This window comes from Polyergus mexicanus, unplaced genomic scaffold (genome assembly GCF_030449975.1).
Source record: "Polyergus mexicanus isolate NDT 795.1 unplaced genomic scaffold, iyPolMexi1.0 SCAF_8, whole genome shotgun sequence".
NCBI lineage: Eukaryota > Metazoa > Arthropoda > Insecta > Hymenoptera > Formicidae > Polyergus > Polyergus mexicanus.
This window is the reverse complement of record NW_027223328.1, coordinates 9,656,781-9,680,321: the sequence shown is the minus strand read 5'-3', so window position 1 is coordinate 9,680,321 and position 23,541 is coordinate 9,656,781. Positions and strand designations below refer to the sequence as shown.

Here is a 23,541-nt window from a genome sequence, read left to right as displayed (position 1 = left end):
TATTACTAAGTATTCCTTTATGCAAGGGACTTAATATAAAAAAATTTATATGTATATATATTAACTTGTTTTTGAGTGCTCAAATGCGTTTTTTTCTAGAGTATAGCGAGTACTCGATACCGACGACGCAATCTGTAGAATGTTACCGGTCGCGCAACTCGCGAGTCGTTAGATAGTGTAGATCAGATCTTTCAGAGAATGGGATCAATGATATACGATACATTGCGATTGGTATTTACGACCTGTATGACAAAATCCCGCAGCGGTATTGCTAGAATCGTGTGCGCGGAACCTGTCGCTTCTGATCAGCGGAGCCGTTCGCGATCTCCTCTCGATCGAATCTTCGCAGCCTCGAGCAATCGGCGATATATACACGTTCGTTCTATGAATCGCTCCGAAGCTGCTCGTGTGCTATTCGTGTGTTTTCGCACATACGGTTCAGGATGACAACTGTACCGTGAACCGAGATCAATCGTAATCTTGGCGTGTAATTTCAATCAATCCCGATACGCGTCGAATCTTCAAACAAATTCCCCACGCATCCTGCTCGCGGTGTTGTTCTGTTACGGAATTGTCGGTTCTCGATTGTACAAGACCGCGAACGCGGGCCATGATCCGCGGTGCGTCTAAAGACGAGTTCAGGTACGTGCGACGAGGGGTCCCCGGTGCCCCCTCGGTGTCAGATCGATCATACATCGGCCACGTCGAAGCGAACTCCCGCTGCGACCGGGACAACTAGCCCCGCAATCGGTTTCCACCGCTCGAAGGAACGCGTTCGCGTCCCTGTCTCCGTCTACGTTGGTCCCCACACATACATACGCACACGCCAGCCGGTACCCCATGCGCGCTCGATATGTTACAATAAAAGTACTATCCTAGCGCCGACACGTGATGATTGTATCGGACGGAGAGCGCACCATCGTCCTGGCCTCCTTTCTGAGAATCACGCGTCTCTGCTTCACGTCTCGAGCACGATGCACCAGTCATCGTCGGAACGTCCTCGACATGTTATTCTCCTCTCCTCCTCGATATCCCCCTCTCGTTTCATCGCTTGGCAAACTACGGTCGATCTCCCTCCTCGAAAGGGGGAAAAGACCGACGGCCCCCTCGAAGCGCCTACGCTCTACGGCACTGTTGCCTTTAAGCGAGATCGAACTGGCGCGAAATGGATCTGGCAGTTGGAGACGTAGAGCTCCAATGTTCGTTTTTTTTTTTTTTTTCAACTTATCGATAGCATCGGAGACGATTCTCGCGCGCGTAGCGTATCCTTCGGTCGATATCTCGACGGCGTTGGACGACGGTAATTTGACGAAGATACGAGGCGTTCCGCAATTACCTTCCTTCGTCGGAGAAAAGGGAGATTGACACATTAATTACAATGGATAATCAATATTACTGGGATATATCTCTAAAATCTAAGAAAGTTGCGTGTACGTTTTGAAAACTTGACTAAAAACTTTTTGTTATATGTAAAATCACAAATAGACTAAAAACTAAATATATATTATTTTCAATATTATTTCTATGCACGAAAGAGAAAAGATTTTAAAATAATTATTAAGTATCCATTTTTTCTTTTAAATAAACAGTGAGAATATATATGATAAACGATAAAGCGTCATAATTTTATAATAAGCACGTAATATTCTTTTTTTATCCGTAAAATAATTTATTAAAGAGTTTAAATACATATATCTCATTATTTTTATTAAAAATGCAGTGCTAATATATGCGAACTCTCTCACACGTCCCCTACAAATCATATCAATATACTGTCGATGAAACGGATAATTTGACGCGGTAATCGCGCATACGATCTAATGAACACGCAACGCGCGGATCGGGCGAGCTTTTTTGCTAGCCAGCATTCCGTTGCACACGAATTCACGCTTAAGTCATGCTCGCGCGTTCTCAATCTCATGCAAATTAGTTTCGATGCGAATCGCATTTCTGAGGGACCGAGAGCATCGCTCGATCCCTGCCAAGCGAACGATTTCGTCGATCGAAGATCTGCGCTCGCGGATTGAACTAACATTATTTTCGCACCGCAGCCCATTGCTATCACGCGAAAAAGAAACGTCTCTTTCAAATATTTATTATCGCGTCACGTATATATTCGATGCCGGTATCGACTGCGATTCGTTCGCGTCTCATCGACGCCTTCGACTCCGTATAGTTGCACGTGCCGGAGATTACAGGGTGCGCCACCCTTACATAAGTCAACGAGTCCCTCTTCTGCTTTCTTCCGTCTTTCTCTTACTCTCTCTCTCTCTCTCTCTCTCTGAAAGATTATTTAAATTTGTCACACGTAACCAAAGATTTTCGTCTTTTCCCTCGCGAAATTATACTCCAGACGCCTGTTCTTTGTTTCGAAGATCGATGCGCTACGTGACCCTAATTTCTGATTAACAAAGAATACGCATCTCTCACTTTATTGAACTAGTTAAGCATAATTCTTAACTAAGTTAAAGAATAATAATAATTCAATGGGAGAGGGGGAGGGGGGAGGGTGCAAGTTTACGCAAAGATCATATTTCAATTAATATGTCCTGTCTCTCTTAATATAAAATAATATAAAAAATTTTTTCTTTGAATGAATCAAGGATATATATATATATATATATATATATATATATATATATATATATATAAAGTAATTTTTAATATATAAATTAGTCACGGAGACGGACTTCGTTGACTCTTTAATGTGGCGAAGGATCGAATGTTATGAATGAGAGAACAGTTTCTAAGTATCAATTCGGCGAATTAAAAAGCAGGAGAAATGGATGAATCATTCTTTTCGCAACTCTCAATTAAAACATATACGAACGTTGTCATTGTATTCTAATGACAATGTTATTCTAATATATAGTTATTAAATAAAAATAGAATATAATTTTCTCCGATTAGAAAACGTAAATTATATTTCCAATAATTTATTATACGCGCATATATATAGCAATAAGCATAAATGATAATGTTCCATTTGTGGTTCAGTCTCTACCGCTACAGCTACAGAGTAACCACAAACTTCAGAAAAATCATGTGTATTTATTTTCATATTATTAACTTATTTAGATATTTGTTAATATTAATATTTTGATTATTATTATTTGTCTGCATTTTAACTATTTTCAAATAGCCCTTTAAAATATTTATTAAAAAAATTATATTAAAAAGATTATCCTTCTATTATAATATAGTATATTAGACGAAAATGAATTTATGTAATCATGCATAAACGTATAAAAAAATTATATTTATTTATTAAACATATATTTGTTTAATAATGATTTATACAATGTATCAATATATCGCATAAAACTAATAAGAATAATAAAAACACGACAAGCTATATTATCACTTATCATATCAAATTGCAAAAAAAAAAAAAAATTCTAATTGAGAAATTCTAATGAATCGCAAATGTGAGACATTATACTTATTATCAAGAGATAAATTATTGAAAATATAATTTACGTCTCGGAGAAAATATTAAATCTGAAGAGACCTACAAAAAAAAAAAAAAAAAAAAAAAAAACCGCGTCTTTTCGAATCCTTCCAGCATTCGCATCAAACGACGTTGAAACTCTCATCATTCGCAAGCCGACGATGACGACGAGAAGAACGTCTTTAATTCCCGCCGGCCGGCGCCCATTTACTTTGCGGTCAGCACTTGCAATTGCAATGGGCCGCGCAAGTGAGTCCCTGATGCGTCCTGCGGTTGGACGTCATCACCGTAGCTCACGCGCCCTGACGCAGGATGCACCTACCCTGTGGGACCTTCTAATATTCGAAATTGCTCGTCCTGGCATGTTTATTTGACGTCGGGGCTGCCGTAGAGAGTCGCCCGCCTCCCGATCCTCTTCCCTCCCCCCCTCCCCCCCAACTCTCTCTTCCAATTTGCCGGCTGACATTTCTCAACTCCTTCCGCCGCGCGCGTCGCGGTATTCCTTTTTTCTCTTCTCCTATGTATCCGTCCTACGGGCTCCCCTTTTCTACCATCGTCGGCGGCGGCGACGACGGCTCTCGTCGTCGACTGAAGTGCCAAACGGGATAACGCTCCTGAACGAACGAGGCTATATAGCAAGGTTGGTGCATCCAACATCGCACGTCGATTCCGGCTGCATCGCGATTACCTCACGACACGTGTCTGATTCACATAGAGCAGAAGTAGCTCATTCATCGTTTTATAGATAAAAATACTTGATTTCAGAATATCGATATTTTAATTCCAATATCATATAAATAAGTGAAACAATATCGATATGTCGATTATAACCGATAGAGAAAGCGAGACAAACATTATCGTGCAGAAATTTATCGGGAAAAATTATCCATTCGCTATAAATTATATCGTTGCGGAGTTGTACGGTTTGCTCGGCTACATGATATGAAATAAATACAGGCGTTTCTGTCCGCCTGCTAATCGCTTGATCGTTAAAAATGATAATTTATGAAAAGGCATAGTTGGAACGTTATAGGCAGAACATCGCGGAAACGCCCGCCTGCTTGCTTTTTAATAAAAAGCACAAATACGCTCGCTTTTTACTTACGAGAAAACGGCAATAAAAAAAATAATAATTGCCCTCCCTCCCTCCCTCCCATCCTGACTCGACTCGCATCTTAAGAGCAACGCCGACGGCTTCGCCAAGTTTTACATTAAAATATAGGATACACTCGGACGTAGGACAATGCACTTACGTCGCGCGGAACGAGACAACCGCAAAGCGCTCGTAACGCGATGCATCCTTGCATTATGCATCGCGCGAACAACCGGCGCGAGGCGCATCAATCTAAGACACGTCCGCCAGCGATAAATCGGATGATATATACAAAGAGGTGCAATGTTACTCGGCGCGATATCGTCGAACACGGGTAATTACCAGAAAGTGCGTTTTATAAAACCACTAGCGTGTCAGCTCGCTAATTATAGGCTCCCGCTTTTGTGCGCCACCCGCTCTCTTTTCATGCAGATGAGCGAGCCGGCTTTCTAGGAATGAACGTGAAAACAAACCTTATACTACTATCCTAGAGATCGTCCTATCAGCGTCAAAATATATCGCCACAAATAGTAGCAATCTTTTACGCTAGAATGTATATGCGGTAATTAGGCGTGAATATAAGTTTCCGCTCAGCTGTTTACAAACGATTGAAGAATTTATATGTGTACAATCGTTATTACCGATAATAGCTATTCTAAATATTCTTCAAAAAATTTTAAATTTTGTATCGATGCCTTCTCTTAAGTAAAGAATTATAGAAGAATATATATCAATCGTGAAAAATATTAAATTTTCGGAAAGATAATTTTCCAAGTTTCGTTTATGCGAAAATTTATCAAGGAATATTTGTAATACGAGAAATATAAAAAAGGAAAGCATATTGTATATAAAAGTGTGCGAAAGAGCACACTTAAATATTTATTACGTACTTGTCATTTTAATTTAAAGTAAAGCATCGCGGGGTTCGTTTCCGTGACGCGAACAGGCGAACAGTCGTCGATCAAACGGGCGAGAACGACATCTCGCGTAATAAATTTTTAATTCCGGATAGACGCGTCGAGCCACTGGCTCGATATCACTGACGGATCTGTAACCGGATATCGCATAGGCGCATCTCGGTCGTTAAGCCCCGCGCTTTTTGCGAGATGCCGTGCGATCCCTATCGCTACAAATGAGCGCCATTTGCTCGCGCCCCGACGGTACGAAGAGACGAATATATACTGAAATCAACAGTGCGAGCGAGACTCTTGGCCACGCGGTTTATACTCGCTGTAGCGCTCGTATATCGACGACGGGATCCTCGTAATTTACGAAAATGCTCGAGCTGTGTAAAGTTCCTCTTAAAGTTTGCGAGAGATTTGACTTGGCGTTTGTCGTATATATAATTTGCTCGACGACATTAATTACATAACAATGTTACTCGTGACGATATCAGATGTCCCAGGAATAATACACTTGCTTGATTTGTGTGTGAACTTTTTAACGAATTTATAAAATTGTTTCTTTTGTTAAGAATATCTTTTTTTTTTAATTTTTATAGACGTTACGTTGATAGAGATGACCTTTTAAATAAACTTACTTAACTTAATAAGATTCATTTTCTTAAATTATCTACTTTTCTCGATATTAAAGAAAAATTTAGAATTTATATCTGCACTTCTTAAAATGTTTTATTTTAATATATACAGCAAAATTTGTGTATATATATATATATGTGTATATTGGCAATTTTATATTAAAATAATATGTTAATGATAATGTCACGTTTATATTACGTTAATGTAAATTTCTATACGGAAGCACAATGGACATATTTCAATGATAAAATTTGTAAAATGTTAGCCAGTCAATTATTCTCGATTTCTATTCTCGACTGCTTAAAAATTAATTTTCCAAAAGGCTATAACTGGCCTTCGATGCTCGAAATCGGATATTCATATTATATCTACAAGCGACAAGGGTCCGTGCGCACACACGCACACACACACACACACACACACACACATACACACAATTTGCGCTTATTAATTCAAATTATCGCTGCCAAGTGGGTGTCCAGCAGAGGATATTAAAACCTTTAACCTTTAGCAGGATGAATTATATCGAAGTCTGTCAGCTATGACTTTCTCGTAATTTTACGCTTTGTAAAAGTGTCCACTAAACAGCATAATTTTGAATCCGCGAAATCGATCTGAAAGATTAATACATTTTTGAAAAATATATACTATGATAGCTTTTAGATTGGTCTTACTCAAAGATAGAGAAAAAAAAATTATTTTGAATACGAAACAATTTTGAATAATATTTAAAAAAAATTTTAATAATAATTTATATATTTAATCAGTTTTTAATAATAATTTATATATACGATATTATAATTTACAATTTATATTTAATAATAATATTTAGATAAATATTCTTATGAAAACAGAGGAAGAATCTCTCTTTAAATTATTTAAAAAAAAAAAAATTATATATTTTTATACAAAATTTATATATAAGTATAAAAAATATAGATATTTTGTGTAATACAATACTACTTTACCATAAATTATTCGTAATTGACTCGAAAGAAATCGTCAGATCATATATTCGAAATTGTCTCGGGACCCCTGTCGCCTGAGTTAACAAGACAATAGCTTTTCCAGGAACGGCATAGTCGGATGGCAAAGCGGACTTACTAAACGATGGACCGCAATTGTCGTCGCAGCTTTCATCAGCCGATGAATCATATATTCATCCAGTGATCGTTGCAGAATTATCGGACGCAGACAGGAAGAAACAGGTAATCGATATATCCATAATATGGCGGAGGCACAGTTGCATTTGATACGCGTGACGTCACAACTGATCGAAATCGAACGATCCGTGATTCATCCGCGACGCGAGCAAATTAGCCGACAAGCGATGCCGAAATTGCAAGCACCACGTACACTCGATCTTCGCGGAATCCGTTCGACGATTATTTCCGGACGATGCCCCCGGTGGGCCGCGATTTCGACGGATTTTTCACGAGCCAAGCGACGACTCAGCTCATCGGTCACTCCGACCGTTACGCGAATTTGTCGCTAGGGAATCGCGACTCGCGGCCAAATTCACGTTCCACGATTTTCGGCTCGGTGCCGCTGCAAAGTTCATACTGGAGGCGAACATGGCGCACTTCATACCGCTTCAACGCGCAATTATTTTCTTCCTCATTGATGATAATTTTTACGAAGTAATGATAGATTGCAATAAAATAGGCAATTACATACGTATGTAGGTTGATTCGCACGTTTTTGCTACCTGGAATAAATTGAGGCAGTTCAAGATATGATTCGTTTACGAGTAATGGAAATCGTTCGATCTGCCCTGAAGAACGAATTAGTCGAATTGGCAAAATTAGCCCGATACTGTTCAATCCCCGGAAAATCCACTCGGCGAACACTTGCCGCGAATACTTTCGGCGAAATTCAATGAAATCTTTACGAGCGAAGCGACGATTCGACTCGATCGAATGCCGATCGTTATGCGATTTTGTCATGAAACAAGGAATTGATACGCGGCCGACTCGCTGCACTTTTTAGTTCGATTCCGTTGCACAAACTGAAGCCCGTATCAGATCACGCATGAAAATTGAGATTGAAGGTTGAAATTTGACCAATCAGGACAAAGAAATTTTAGCTCCTTTTCTGTTTCGATTAGTCAAATTCTAATCGTTAATCTTTAATTTTCAATACGTAATCTGATACAGCGCTAATTTAAGATCTAAGAATCTAAGCTAATATTTCGATGCTTTTCATTGGACGTTTGGATTAAAGTCGATATACATTAGATAAATCATACACTTGTTTCTAATGCTAAATAAAATATTTATCTCATATGTATGTGAATAAAAATTGAATTTCGCTGAAAAAAAAATTATATTTATTTATATTATATATATTTATTAACTATTTATCTCTCTATTGTATGTGTAGAACGGAAACTGTTTTCGTTCAGAAACCGTACATCCAGTGCCATCTGGTGAGAAACGATCGAAGCTACATGCAATTTCTCGGAAATGCGTCACTCTTACCAACATTGCGGACACGGCCGGAAGCTCATAAAGGTATACATCGCCGGCTGCGATGATAATAATAATAATAATGACAACAAAGAGTCGGATGCGGAACGCGTAGCAATGCCCGCCCAGGAACGCCCTCGAGTAGGCTATTGGCCCGATATCCCTAGACTGGGAAAAGGCTGCCATGGCCGGCGCGACCGAACGAACGCGCCAATCGGAGCTCGCTCCCGGCAAAACAAAAGGTACGCAGCGCTTTTTCTCTCCTCTCTCGCATTCTCTCTCTCTCTCTTTCTGGGGGAGCGGGTACTCGCGAGACCGAACAAATGAATGTCGCGCGGAGTGAGAGAGCCCCTAAGGGTGTCGCGCACTCGGCAAAGAGGATCGTCGCTCGGATACCCGACGATCGAGGGGGTAAGAGACGAGAGGGTTCCCGAGTTTTTGATGTATTAAAACGCGGGCTCTACGTGACACCGAATGCTAAGTAAGTAGGCCCTCACACCGCACGATGATTTCGAGTCGCCAGAAGTGGCTGCTCTCTGTCTCTCTCTCTCTCTTCATTTTATTATCATTGAGAGCTTTCCAGCAAGAATACAGATAAATTCAATGTCACACGATTGGCTATTGAATAGAAAAACTTTTGAAACTTTGCAAGTTCTTTATATTCGATAGCCAATTGCGTGACATAAGTGTCTACTCGTGTTTTCTTGCTAGAAACAATTATTATCATCATCGTCGCCCTCACCATAGACGTAGTAATAAATATATAGACCGCGTACTCCTTCTCTCCTCATCTTGCTCGTAAATAGCGTGTTAGAAATATTAGAGAAGAAGAGGGAAAGAGAGAGCGCAAAATATATTACGGTATCTCATCAATATCTCCTCGTCTCTTCTTGATTTGTGCACTGGAAGGTGAAGGGAACACCCCGATGTAAAGACTTACGTTCTCTTTCCATGTTTCTTGAGCGCCATCTATCTATATCTTATTATGTCTATGCTTTTCACAGGACATGGCAGCCGTTATTATCGCGCCGTCGCGCTCGATAAATTAGACGGTCCACTTGAGCGTGACCCGAGCGCCGCTACCGATCGTGGCCAGCGATAAGATGTCGATCTACTTAAAACGTACCCGCTTCTATCTAGTACGTTTCATGCCATGCCGAGATATCGCCGGCATCTGGGGAGTTCCCTCCGAACAGCTGTGCCGGGAGCCTTTGAGATTGCGTAAATATCACACGTGCATGCAAATTTGCGTCGCCTCTTGCTGCCGATTATGTGAGTATATATGTGTTCATTAATAGATATATGCTTATCTCTTGTAAATATAATTGCGTTCCTCGCGGTACAACTTGTCTGAAATCGATCATATATGCATATTTTTGATATAGTACTGTATTAGATTTATTCGTGTTGTTTGCATTCTGCAAAATTTTTTATATTTGAAATTAAAGGAATGTATATTCGGGCATTGAAGAGAGAGAGAGAGAGAGAAAAGAAACGTATCAGAAACCAAACAAATAAATTTACATATTAAAGAAGCTCTCTGCCGTATATGTGTAATAAAAATTTAAAAAGTATAGTAAAATATCTGGTCCGAATGACACGCGTAAATCAAAATTTTGGAAATCTTTTTAAACTTTTTCAAATGAAATATTCGAGAAATTATGCGCGTTCAGGTAGTCAGATATTTAAAAAAAATATGTGCGACCGCGTCAATACTCATATACTTATGGTATAATCCGTGTGAATGTATTAAAGTGCGATTTCTTCTTTAGTGTCTGCCTACATCTTGAAGAATCTTGAATACTTACTTCAATATTTAACTATGATGAAAGGCAAAGCAATTTTCTACTTAAGCTGTCTCGCGCGTGTAAACCGGACATACATGACAGATATCGTCAACACATTAAAATACATTCTTATACGGTGAATGGATAGGTCGTTCCGTTGGATTTACCGGAACGGCACTTTTTACCACCGTTTCCCCGTAGTCAGCGCGCTTATTCTGTTTGTTTGTAGTCTCTCTTATTTAGCCGATAATCGTTCTTTTCCTCCAGACCTATAATTTGCGGCCCGATTGGGTGCCGGCGCGAGTCAATTAGGGACGAGACTCCAGAGACCGGAGCGACGAAATGGAGCGACGGTTGCAACCTCGTGCGCTCTCCGATCTTTATTTTCGAGCCTTTCAAAAGCGTCTCGTCACGTCCTGTCTGTATTCTCCCATTTTTCGACTCGATTTCGGCGGCAATATGCCAAAAAAAAAAAAAAAAAAAAAACGTCTACTTTGACGTGTATCTTAATATAATATTTTATCCGAGACAAAAATCTTTCGACATTTGCTGAGAATATCTTTTTATTTCTGCACATTGCGGTTATTGATCGGAGTTTGTATCGACTAAGTAAGTTTCGCGTAAGAGCATTGACAGAGATAGAGACAGAGAGAAAGAGAGAGAGAGCGAGTATTCGCACTCGGTTCTCTCATTTGACAGATTGAAAACAAAATTAGCAAAAGTCAAATAGACAAAGTTTATTTTAGCACTATAGTTTGATATGATTTACTACAAAATTTACATAGACATAATAAATTATTTTATTATAATGATAACAGTAATTATTTGTACAGCTGCAATTGTCATATACACGCACGCGCGATTTTCATTATATAAAAATTAATCATTATTATTATTTGATTAGATATTAAATGAAACATATTTATAATTGAAATAGAAAGCACTCTCGATTTCATTAGAAATCAGAAACGCGCGCATTCCAACGACTTTAAAAATGTTTTAGAATTTATCTTGATATTTTTGAGCATTCTCAAATAGCGAGAACTACCTGAATAAACCTTCGTAAACTTGTTCTCATTCGCACGAAATCAGAAAAATCCATCTAGTAAGAATTTCTGGAAATAGATCTGGCAGATTAGTCCGCAAAGATCGTATTTTCATAGGACTCTCTTTCACGGTCAATATTATTCTTAACTTAACTTAACATTTTCGTACATACTTATATCCTCTACAAGATAATATCCCTCTCGCACACTCGCGTACAACGAGTTATTTAAATTAAATCTAATTTCACGATTTCCCATAAGCGAAAGATATGTCGTGATAAAGTATAAAATACTTTGCTCATAGGTAATTGTAAAATAGTTTCGGCGTTCGCAAAATTCGCATGCAAAACATCTGCGACACATAGTTGTCCGGCAAACGCGGCGAAATGAACGTAAGGGGACGCGGGGCGTGAAAATCAATTTGACAGACGAGCGTACGCGTGCCGAATTACCTCTACGTGATGTCGGGGGCCGTTTCGCCATTTTCGCCATTACATTAACGACGCCGCGCCGGCTCGACTTCCCGCGATGGTTACAGCCGTATCGTAATGCCAATGTTGGCGAACAATGGGGTAACATCGCGATCCCAGGCACGTCTCGATCCCGCGGCTCGGGTGGGATTCTGGGAGGCGGTACGGTTAATTACGGTCCTGCGGAAGGTGGCCATTTTCCGAATTTCTACTTAACAGAGAAGAGCGTGTGCGCGGCGTTTAACGAATAAAATTCCAGAGTCCGGTAAAATTGTCGTTCTGAGAATTCTAGCGACTGAATATCATAAAATTGTGCATCTCGTTCCATTTTCAACCGTATTTCGAAAAAATGCTAGAAATAAGTAAAATGTTGAAAATGTTTTATCAAAAGTATTATATTATATATAATATTTATATATTTATGTACATATAATTAAAATAACGCGACCTCTTTCCTTCTTTCTTTTATTATTATATTCTCAATTTTCGGATTAACGAGAAAAATTGATCTATTTCCGAATTTCTTTATTTTAATCAAAATAAGATATTGATAGTGCAACAGTAGCAACGGTAATTAATAAATAGCACCGTCGCGACTTTATCGTCACGTCTAGATGATTATTCGTTCAATTATGAAACCATGGTGTTCCAGCTTCCCTCTCCCCTACCGGCTTACGTGCCCCCTCTCTCCCGGCTTCATTAAAAGTACGCACGAGGTTTTGATCGGATGGAAACGCCGATTAATCTTTTTTCGCGCTCGATATAATCCTCGATGGTGCGAGGCAATAATCCGGACCGCTGTCACCGTGTCCATGGGTCCTGGAACTCCATCCGACGGATGAGACGGATTACAGCTCGTACCAAATTAACCTTTGTCTCCTCTCTCGCAAGTTTCCCTTTTCCTCCCCGTTCTCCTGTCGCGCTCGCGGCCGCCCCCAATGTCTCTAGCTTTACACGAGAACTCACTCAATCGCGCGATAACGCAAAGCTAGAGAACTGCACGTTTGATGACACAACACAACAGGTGTCCATAGAATGTCCCGATACGGATCTACAGCTCCTCCGGTTTTACCGTAGAACACGCCTGGTCGAATCCATTTGCGACGTGGCTGATCCTCTCGTTTCGCCACTTCGTTGCTGTAGATCCTCTTTGTGCCTTCGTATGAAGGGAGGGATTAAACACGAATCGAAGCGCCCGCGCGCGTGCGATAACAAGTCAATTATTCGGCAATCGGCTTTTAATGATTTACTATGATGATGTATATGATGTAGAAATGGAACATAAAGAGGATCCTGAAGTGTCAACCAATATCGCGAGAAAATAATGTTCTCAGAATTACATAAGACACCAGGTAAATTACATAATATGAAGATAAAACAAGCATCGTAAAAATATTTCCAGTTTATTAGATATATTTACATTTGACAAATAAAATATTATTAGTCGATATAGAAAATTGATTTCGCAAATATAAGGGAGCCATTTTCTAAGAATAATCAGAAATTTAACGTAACATGTGCAAAATTAAATTACGCAAAAATCTGTTTGCGTAACATTATATTATTTCTAAAATAATAATCAACTTTAAATATATATATATATATTTGTTAGAATATGATGTAATATCAAAAGCGACCAAAATTTAAAAAGAAAAATATCCGTCCATCCGTCAATCGTTCTCTGCTTACAAAATGGCGTTTTCATCGCCGAAGGGTGGTACAGAGAGAGTGTACATTCCAACCCTCGTACCAACCCCTGAGCGATCTGAGGGGTAGCTAGCACGTAACGTTATGTAACCGTATACATGCCTAAGATCCTGGAGGGTTGGAAGGGAATCGGGCTTTGTCGCCTAGCCATGTGTCCCTAATGCGACTCCCGTGGGGGGTCATTTCTATTCTATTTCCCTTTCATGGGGTGTGCCGAGCGAACGACCCTATGTGCGGCCCTCTCTCCGCGCGCCGCCCTTATCGCTTATGGTAAACGCATCACGGAGACTCTCGTAAGGGTGCTCTCTACAGATTGACGTAAAATCAATGAACGAAGTCAATGGGCCCCTCGTCCCGTTTATCCGGAGAGCGTAAAAGAGTATTATACGAGTTGTAACACCTCGTTCGCTCGTGGATAACGCGCCTGTTAATCACGTGCAGAAACAGCACGAGCAGGCTTATAGTTACAAAGAATGCCTGTTCTTCATTAATTTTATCCAACGAGTAATTATTTCTTAGATCAAAATTCTGACGATAATGCAGATAGAAAGAAAGAAAATTAAATTAATAATAACTGACGTGTTGATTCATGTTGTTGGTTCTAGACGCTCAGAAGTCTCTGGAAAATAATTCGATAAGGGATGACAAAATTTACGCGATTGCGTGATTTAATTCATGAGCTGTTCTCGAACTTTTTATTTTGCTTTGACGTTTCTTAACTTGTAATATATATATATATAAGCTTTTGTCATCTCAGAATATATGTATCTAACAAAGTTTATAAATGCAAATAAAAAAATAGCAATATATTAATTACATAATGAATTCAAGAAAAAGTTAATTCATGAATTGAAAGGAAGATATTAGTTTTAATTAAATTAAATAAAGTTAATAATTGAACTTTTTGAAAATTAGATATACTAAAAAGTTTAAAGAGAACAAAATGTTGTTAAAATCATTTTATTACTAGTAAAATTTTTGTCCCAAAAATCGAGCACACACACACACATATACATTAACTGTTAACGAGTTGAATCATATCGTCCAATTTCCAAATATTAGCTTAAATATTTAAGAATTATAATAATAGTGAGAGAGAGAGAGAGAGATGGTAGTTATACGAGTGATTCTCCATCGTGAGTATACCATTGCAGTATGCGATTGCAATTCTAACAACCATTACGAAGAAACAATTCTCAGATTATGGTAGCCGCGGGATGTAATTCATCGCAATTAGCCGCAATAACGGGAAGCGACCGTACCAACGTTCAATGATGACATTAAATCGCGGCAGGCGACATTTGCGCGACGACGAAGAGACCTTCACCTCTTTCGAGACGACGCGACGCCTCAGATTTAAATTGAATACCGTCAATTTCGAGAGTCACGCTGGCGGACCATGCGAGGAAAAAAAAGAAATCCGTTTCGTAGACTAATTTCCGCGCCGGTTTATTTATATTCACCGTGCGTGTAATCGACACTTGGCTACCGTACGACGTAGTATAGGAGAATACGTGGTTAAGCTCTCGCAGTCCGGGGGCTCTCGTAAAGAGTGGAAGAGTCATCGTCGCTAACGAGACGCCGGACACTCGAAGGCCCGTCATTGACGTCCTCTTTCGAGGATATCTAGTCCCCCGCGACAGATAGTATCGCTGTTAAAACTCTCTCTCGGGGGGAGGGGGGGGGACTCTCGCCGTACAACAAATATATATATATATATATATATAGACCGCACGATCGTTGCCATTAAATCGCGCGAGTCTCTTTGAAATTCTCCACGGATCGCTTTTGATGCGCTGACGTATCGGTGAATGCCTTGACGTTTTATGTCAGCGCGATGGGCCTGAATTTATATAGCGAGTGTGTGTGTGTGTTATTTAGGTCGCGTTAATTGTGACGTCAGCTGCTGGCAGGCGTTACGATACGATTTTGTATGAATGTAGAATACGCGTCCTTTCATATGGCACCTGCGAGGCGCAGGTACAAACTTAATATTATACTATATCCCCATTCATATATTTCTATTTAGGAAAACATATACACATGAGAGTTTAATATGCGAAATAATAATATGACAGCGTATTACCGCCAATAAAATTTGATTTTTAAAACTAATGTCAGAAAAGGTATTTTTTGTGAATATATATTTTGATAATAGAATTTATATAATCTCAATTATTTGTTACACTTGCAATATTTTACATTGAACTTTGATTCTGTTGTTTCATCTCTAGTTCTTTTTTTTTCCTGTGATATTCAAATCGTACAATAACTTCCATCGCGTAGAATCGAAAATCACAGGACTGGGGGACTCGCTCGGGTCTCCGTTGTGCGAAAAACCTATCGCGCAACTCGACGCACAATTACAACGTAAAACATTTCTAATTCGCTCTCTTCGGAGAGCGGACCTCTCCCTCTTTCCGAGCGTTCGCTCGCGGTTTACGTTCGCGAGAGACACGAAGCGAGCGATCTCTCCCGAGAATCGGCACCTCCGTTCTCAACGCGGAGCGGAGATCAGGTCGCGCGCGCGTTAACGGGAGTTTTCCGCGGAAACGAAATAAAAATGACGGCGCGAAATGTTCTTTTCCGAACAGGTAATTCCCGGCATTTCGCCTCCCTCGCTCTCCTCCTCGCGTTCCTATCGCTCGCCCTCGTCTTTCCTTCCTCTCGTCTCTCCTCTTCCTCCCGGTGCGAGCGAGCAGCAACAACGGGGCGCTCTCTCACCCCCATTGGACGCCAAACCCCTTCGTGAGCAGCAGTTCTCGGGGGCGAGCGGTTGTCGAACGGATTGCTTTTTGTTCCGCGCCTCCGTGTCCCGTCCTTTGTTTCCGCGACTCGCCGTGCCGTGAGGAAATGACAAACAAATGAGCACCGTTGTGTATAACGGCCACCGGCCACCCCCGCGTCGTCATGGCGATGCGACGTGACGATCGACGTTTTTAACTCGTCGCTGCTGCCGGATACGCCGGCCTCTTGGTGCGCACGATCGACGCACGATGTGCGACGAACGATCCGTCGAGAAAAGTCACCCTTATCTCGTTAAAAAAAAATCTTAAATTTACATATAACAATCGCACGATTTGTTATTTTATAATAAAGTTTTCTCAAATATATTATACATTTGATAAAATTGTCTTGATTGTTTTATTTAATAAAAAGTTAAAATTTGGCTACAATCTTGACACATCAATCTTCCGGCATCTAGTTTGACATTTTAGCTGTCAGAATTCGAAGGTGCACAAAATCATTGTTCTCGCATCAAGAAATATAATACAGCTTTTTCATCGGTAAATCAAGTCATGAAAATCGATTTTAGAAATCTTAAATGATCGCGGATGAGTTTCCATTAAAGATAGCAAGATAATTTAAAGAATTTTGTGTGAACGTAATTACTATAAAATTTAATTTTTAATTTTTCCTTTCTACGTTTTAGAATTATATTATTAAATATTATTAATAAAGACGAGACGTATCAAAAATTAGCAAGTCGATTTTCGTCATCAATTTACGTAGATTAAGTACAAGAAATCAATATTTGGTACAAGAGGTAAAAAAAATAAACGAGCATACGTCAAGAGAAACACGTGTTCGCGCGAATCATTTTCTTTGAAAGCAAAAATTTTCGTTGGACATTAGAACGCCCGGGGGCTTTTGTATCAGAAACAAAATGGCGTCTCCACCATACTTTTCCGAGAGAAAGAGGCGATAACGCGCGTATACGGCGGGGATTGCTCGGCCACGGGGGTCGATCGCGTATGTGCCATTCAAAGTCGATGAAGAGGTGAGCCGTGGCGTTTTCGCCGGCTGGACCTCGTAACTATCGATTGTGCTTCAAAGTCGATTGTGTCCCCATTATGTACGCAAGAAGGGGAGAAAGAAGACGCGAGGGGGAGGAGGTAACGCGGCAAAGGGTGACGAGGAAAGGGGGGGAGGGAGGGAGGGAGGGGTAAAGAACGATGGGGTGACTACGTTCCGGACGTCGATGGAACGACGGGAGAAAGAGAGATGAGAGAGACAGAGGGACACCCCTAAAGTACGGGTCGTCCAATTGACTCCGCCATATTGAGTTTGGTTCTATGGGCTCTCGAGCACACAGGCTCTTGGAATTGAGACACATTATACGAAGGTCCGTCCTTCGTTGAAGGCGCTTCCAGCTTCGGTAACTTTGTTACGGGGTTTCTACGTGAGCAAAATCCAAGCGGCTCGAAGGTATATCACCCGGCGGCTTCCGCCTTCGGCGCTATCTAGGGATCCGACGTTCGAGCGTCGATACGGCTAATTAATCGTACACCACTTCGCCCTTGGAAATGTTAGCGGAAAAATTAATTATCGTACGGGAGGAAAATTACTTATCACGAAACTGAAGGAAAAATTATTACGTTATTGCGTCTGAATGCTGATAGATGATTATTTCGATATAGATACGATATTAATATGATACACATACGATAGTTTGACTTATTTTAATTAAAGAAAAATTCATGCTTCAAATAATTTATTTTAATAATGCTTGAAAAAAAATTTTAATATGGTAATTTTATTTTATATTAGTATTAGCTTCTCTAGACACACAATATTTGCAAATGCAAATTAAAAGATTATATCGTCACAATCGTAAATACCTTATTTTTGTAAATCGGGATACCACGATATATTTAACGTTCCAGGTATTCGAGCGGGCCCCAAGGGTACCAAGATCCTCGTGAAACCCCGACCGCGATATGTATCAAATTATCCTTATAATAGAAAATGGCGGCAACGTTACACCTACCAGGTGTCGTGCTACGAGGCGCCGAAAACGGTGCTCGTCATAAGAATGGCGCGGTGAATAACAATGCATCTTCGCTGCACACAATAATGCCGACACAATGCTCGTTTCTGACTACAATGGGTGTTGCTTTAATGGGAGTCCGGTTGCAACGGGGTTTCTGTTGAAACCACCTTCGCTATACGATTTTCCCGTGCGTGTAAACAGGAATCGCGACCTTTCTCTCTCTCTCTCTCTCTCTCTCTCTCTCTCTCTCTCTCTCTCTCTCTCTCTTTCTCTTTCTCTCTGTCTCTCATGGATCGTTCTACGAAAAGAATACATCTTACTGCTTGTAACGTCAAGATTTCGAAACGCGAACCGGCCAAGTAGTGCGACGCTCTCGCACAAGATCGTTTTACTCGCCGGAAAATTCGATCTATCACGAATGTCCGTCTGTAATACGGCATAAAAAAAAACTCAAATAAATATCTTGCCCAAGAGGATCGTGTATCTGGTGAATAACGAAAGAGACACTTCCAATATATTAAGAAATATAATAGAAAAGAGAAGCTTCTTTCTTGACGAAAAACAAGTTGCAGACAAATATGAATGAATCGAGTCACACGTAGTTTCATTGTATTTGCGAGAATAAGATTCCAATTAAATTACAGTTTTGATCCTCAAAACATCATCGTGCGTTTATATTTAAAATGTTTTCTCATCGCCTGTATCATGTAGAAATATTATTTTTGACATGTCAAAACACATACGATACTCTCCAGCAATCGATCGATAAAATATGCTTCTATGTATCATTCAATGTTTATTCGATCGGAACGAGATAAGAAATAGTAGTAGACGCGCTCGTCAGACGAAAGATCGGCCGTTAAGACTCGCTTACTTGGGCCAAAGCAAGCTTGCATTGTAAGGAAGTGCGCCGAGACGCAAATCAAAATGCAGTCGCTACCGTAAGGACACTCCAACGGCTGGAGGGTCCTTTGCTATTACTGTGAAGGACTTCGCAGTGCTTGACGAATCACTCACTAATTGCGTTCGTGACATGGTCCAGAACTAACAAACGGTTCCTTCGCGTGGAATATAATGATTTTTTGCCCACGTGTGCATTTTGTCGATATGCGCGAATGAAATCGACGCGCAACGATATATATTATATGTATAAATATAAAGAAAAAAACGATAATATATCCATAAATAATCCGATTATATATATTTTTTTCTAATCTATTTTATCTTTGATATATAAAACTATTATTATTTTTAAAATATATACGCGTACATGCGAACATACACATGATTATTAATTAATATTAAATACATGTCAATCGTATAAAATTTAAAATTTATCTAATAGAATTTGCAATCAATTAAAGAGCTGTGTTTTGAAGAAAATGTGCATACATGTAATAGATTCTCTCTCTCTCTCTCTCTCTCTCTCTCTCTGTCTCTCTTTGGCTATTATTCCCTATTGTCCTAATGATGGATAATCATAAGGCTTTCCTTGAGAGTCTCATTATGAATCAAGTATCCCTTAATGGCTCCTATGAAACTCATTGGCCATTTAACGCCGAGGACACGCCGCGACGTTGAATGATTGACAAGTTCGAGAGCGAATTTTCTCGTCAATCCCATTCCATCTTAAACATTCATAATCAAAATTTTTATAATATTTTTTGTATTTTTTGTAATTTTTTATAATATATTTTGTATATACAACAGTTTTATGTGTAGTTTTATATACAATTTTGTAAAATTCTTAAAAACATATATCTCTAGAAATTGCAATAAATTACATCTGAATTCCTTTTTCTTTAAATTTTTTGACAATTTTGAAACGATCGTGAAAAAACTCTACAATATTAATGCTAATATTATCTATTATATTAATAATAATCTTAAACTCTTATTGCTGTCAAATATTTAATATATGTGTCTAAAGTTAATATGTTAGATAGTATGGAAGTTTTATTAATACGGCATCATATACGCGATACGTGCGTAAGTTTTAACAATGGCAGTCTCTCCATACTTGCGTATGTACCGTCGACACCCTTTACGGGGTTCCCCTTGCGGAAACGCGACGTCTCCATGGTTACAACATTGAAACCCCGCTGGGGGATGACAAAATGGAGAGGCGCAATACTCGGCCCGACAAAAGCGAAGTAGAATCGAAGAACGCCGTCGACTACGTGTACCCGTATTTGAAAGGTCGATTTCTATATACAAAGTGCTCGACGTAATCGCACTTTGCTGATAATGTACTTGCTGATAATTAAAGTCATCCTATGGCAGAGTAATGTAGCACTTTAAGAAATCAATTCAGGAAATCGATTTTTTTTTCAAACAGCTATCAATTTCTCTCTCTCTCTCTCTCTCTCTCTCTCTCTCTCTCTCTCTCTCTCTTTCTCTCTTTTAATGATATGTTAATTAATATTTTTTAAAATCTGCATAAGTACATATATGTCTCCGTATAATACTGTAAAATCTTAATAATACAAGCACGTATACAAACAATGTATATAAATGATTTCTGTTAAGCTAAGAATTTTCCAATCATACAGCTGATCTAACAGTTACACAGTTCATTTATCATTTATTGAATATATTATCAGCGTCTTAATTTTGAGAAAACTGTAATTATTTAGAGTGGTTTTATTATTTCATAGACAAAAATTTTTCGCGAGATATATTCTAATTTAGTAATGATGATAATTTTATATTCGAGATATAAATATATGAGAAAATAAAACCGAGATTAAATAATATTAAGATAGCAATACACATGAATATGTATATTGTAATTTTATGATGAATCTGAGATCTCCCTCTCTTCTCTCTTTTTCCCATAATTAATATTTTCAAAGTTAAGCATGAAAAGAATACTCGTATATTTACGGCGCAATCGTATTTCGCATTGCCGACAATGCGATCCAGGTGAAGATCACCGCGTGATTCACGCGGTCTCCCGATGGTACCCGCATTGACACTATCTGTCATCGGAGACGCTACGAATCACTACGCACGAAACGCGAAACGTCACGTTCCTCGACGTTCACCCTAACCGGAACAATCCGAATGATCGTATCTACGCATTTCAACGACACGATCATCTCTTTCTCTCTTTCTCTTGACAATAATAAAGTATAAAAATACTCGTCTCTCTCTCTCTCTATCTCTGTTAAAAGCATATAGACACGTTGCAATATTATAATTCTTCTTATATAATATACTTAATAATTTATGACACAAAAATTATATTAAAAAAATTTGTGCTTAAAAGATATTCTGAGAGCGTGCGATTATTTTTTCTAAGCCATTTTTATTATTTTTTCATTATGTTACGCTGACGCTGTTAGTTTTTAATTTCGCAATTAATGCTAACGCGAAATAATTAAAATTTAAATTATTACTGTAGTATTTTAATTTTAATATATAAAAATTATATTTAGGATGCATTCTCGATCACAATGTTGCGTGAAGACTAAATAATATGACAAACTGTCAGAAAGCGGGAAAAGTCTTTTTGGTGGCTGATAAACAAAGGATGATAAAATGGCTACCCGTGGTGTAGGAGCGGATAGTCTAATCCCGGATGAGACGACGGCGGATGTACGACGACGACGGCGACGGAGACGAAGGTGGAAAAGAGAGAGAAAGAGAGAGAGAGGAGCGAGAGAAGGCGCAGACACATCTCTCGGATTACGTCTTAACAAGCTCCACGACGTTCATTTGTCTTATCCGTTGCCGCTAATGCGACAGCAGCTGTTGAAATGATTAATTCGGCGCGAGGACGCCGTCTTGTTCCGTTCCGCTCGAGCACTCGATTTTGTCGTCGCAGATGCGTCGCGGTTAATCAACGCATTGCGGTTAATCACCGTCGCTGTGAAATACAAAGCCAAACGAATAACGTTCGAATCTAAATAGAAATGTGGCTTTCCTATTTGTAAAATCGATGTAACAATAATCTAGAAAGTATATATCAATAGAGAATGTAATCATAATTTACCAGGCATATATATCGATAGAGAATTGATATTTTCTAAACAGATCCTCTACATATTTGTAGGATATTTTTTATCCGCGACAAAAAAGCTTAGCTGATAGACCTCGAATCCAGTTTGACACGCATGTGCGTTTTAAGAAAATTAATCCATCTAATTCAATCTAATCCTAAACGCTAGTGACAATTGCATAATCGTGATTAAATTCAGCGCGCAAGATATTCCACCGATCGTTCATTGTTCATAAGAGAAACCCTACGTGCGACTATTCGCACCCTGTCCAAACAAACAGAAGCGAGCTCGCGCGATCTAATTGGATTAATTTTCAATTTGTCGGGACCACCTGTCGTCGCGGTGCACCGATCGTACGTGCCGATCGATGACTAATCCGCGAAAATGAGAACCCGCACGACTCTCCGACGAGCGCAGTCGAAGCCGACTATTAGAATTGAGCGAGAGAACAAAGAAGCGCGGAGCGACAATTGTGCCTCATCGCGCGGATATAGGGTTACAGGCGCGCGAACGGAGAAAATGAGCGGCGAATATTAAGTCGGCGTAGCAAAATGGCCGACGGGCGAGAGAAAAAAATAGGGACGCATTAGTCTCTCTTTTTCTCTCGCTCGTCATACGACAAGCGGAGGAGACGCGTAACGAACACTCGGTTCCACATACTCCGCTCGTCGGGTTACGACGTGACGCGGGTCGAAATTTTGCCGCGTCGCTAACGCATGCGCGACGCACGCTGATCGAAAGCCCCGCCCGGTCATTCTACCTTTGTTTAATTCACGCGGTATCTACGCCCACGATAACAGTGGTGTAACTAGACGGTCCTGTAAAACTCGCGAGAGAGATGTTCTATAGAACATTTTTAAAAAATGAGGGAGCATAATCCTAAAAAGTAAATGTAAAAAAAAAACAGAGAAAAAGATAATTTTCAAAACAAGAATTCAACTCTGATCTTATTGTTAGGCAAAAGTTCATCCGTATCTGAAAATAGTGTTAGAAAGTTTATTGTCTATAATAATTAATATAACACTGTCTATGACAATAATATGATCTATATAATTAGTGAGCTAATCAATTCTAATCAGATGAAAGAAATAGAATCGATTGTATTATCTTGACACTGATAGATTGTTTACATATGTCAATAACTCTTTAGGGTTATATTTAGAATATTTCGATTGTTTCGCGAATTCTCAAGAAGATACTCTC

At 39.4% G+C, this 23,541-nt stretch overlaps 1 long non-coding RNA gene across 2 annotated transcripts; it reads left to right on the top strand.

Annotated features, from left to right (window-relative positions):
* Window positions 1-8,876: 8,876 nt before the first annotated feature.
* LOC138935645 (uncharacterized) lies at window positions 8,877-23,304 on the top strand. 2 transcript variants are annotated; one of them, XR_011447264.1, is made up of 3 exons: window positions 8,877-9,031; window positions 9,555-9,822; window positions 21,775-23,304. It is a non-coding gene; the product is annotated as an uncharacterized lncRNA (long non-coding RNA). The 2 variants fall into 2 exon arrangements; XR_011447265.1 differs by lacking the exon at window positions 21,775-23,304 and adding an exon at window positions 10,605-10,763.
* The last annotated feature ends 237 nt before the right edge of the window (window positions 23,305-23,541 follow it).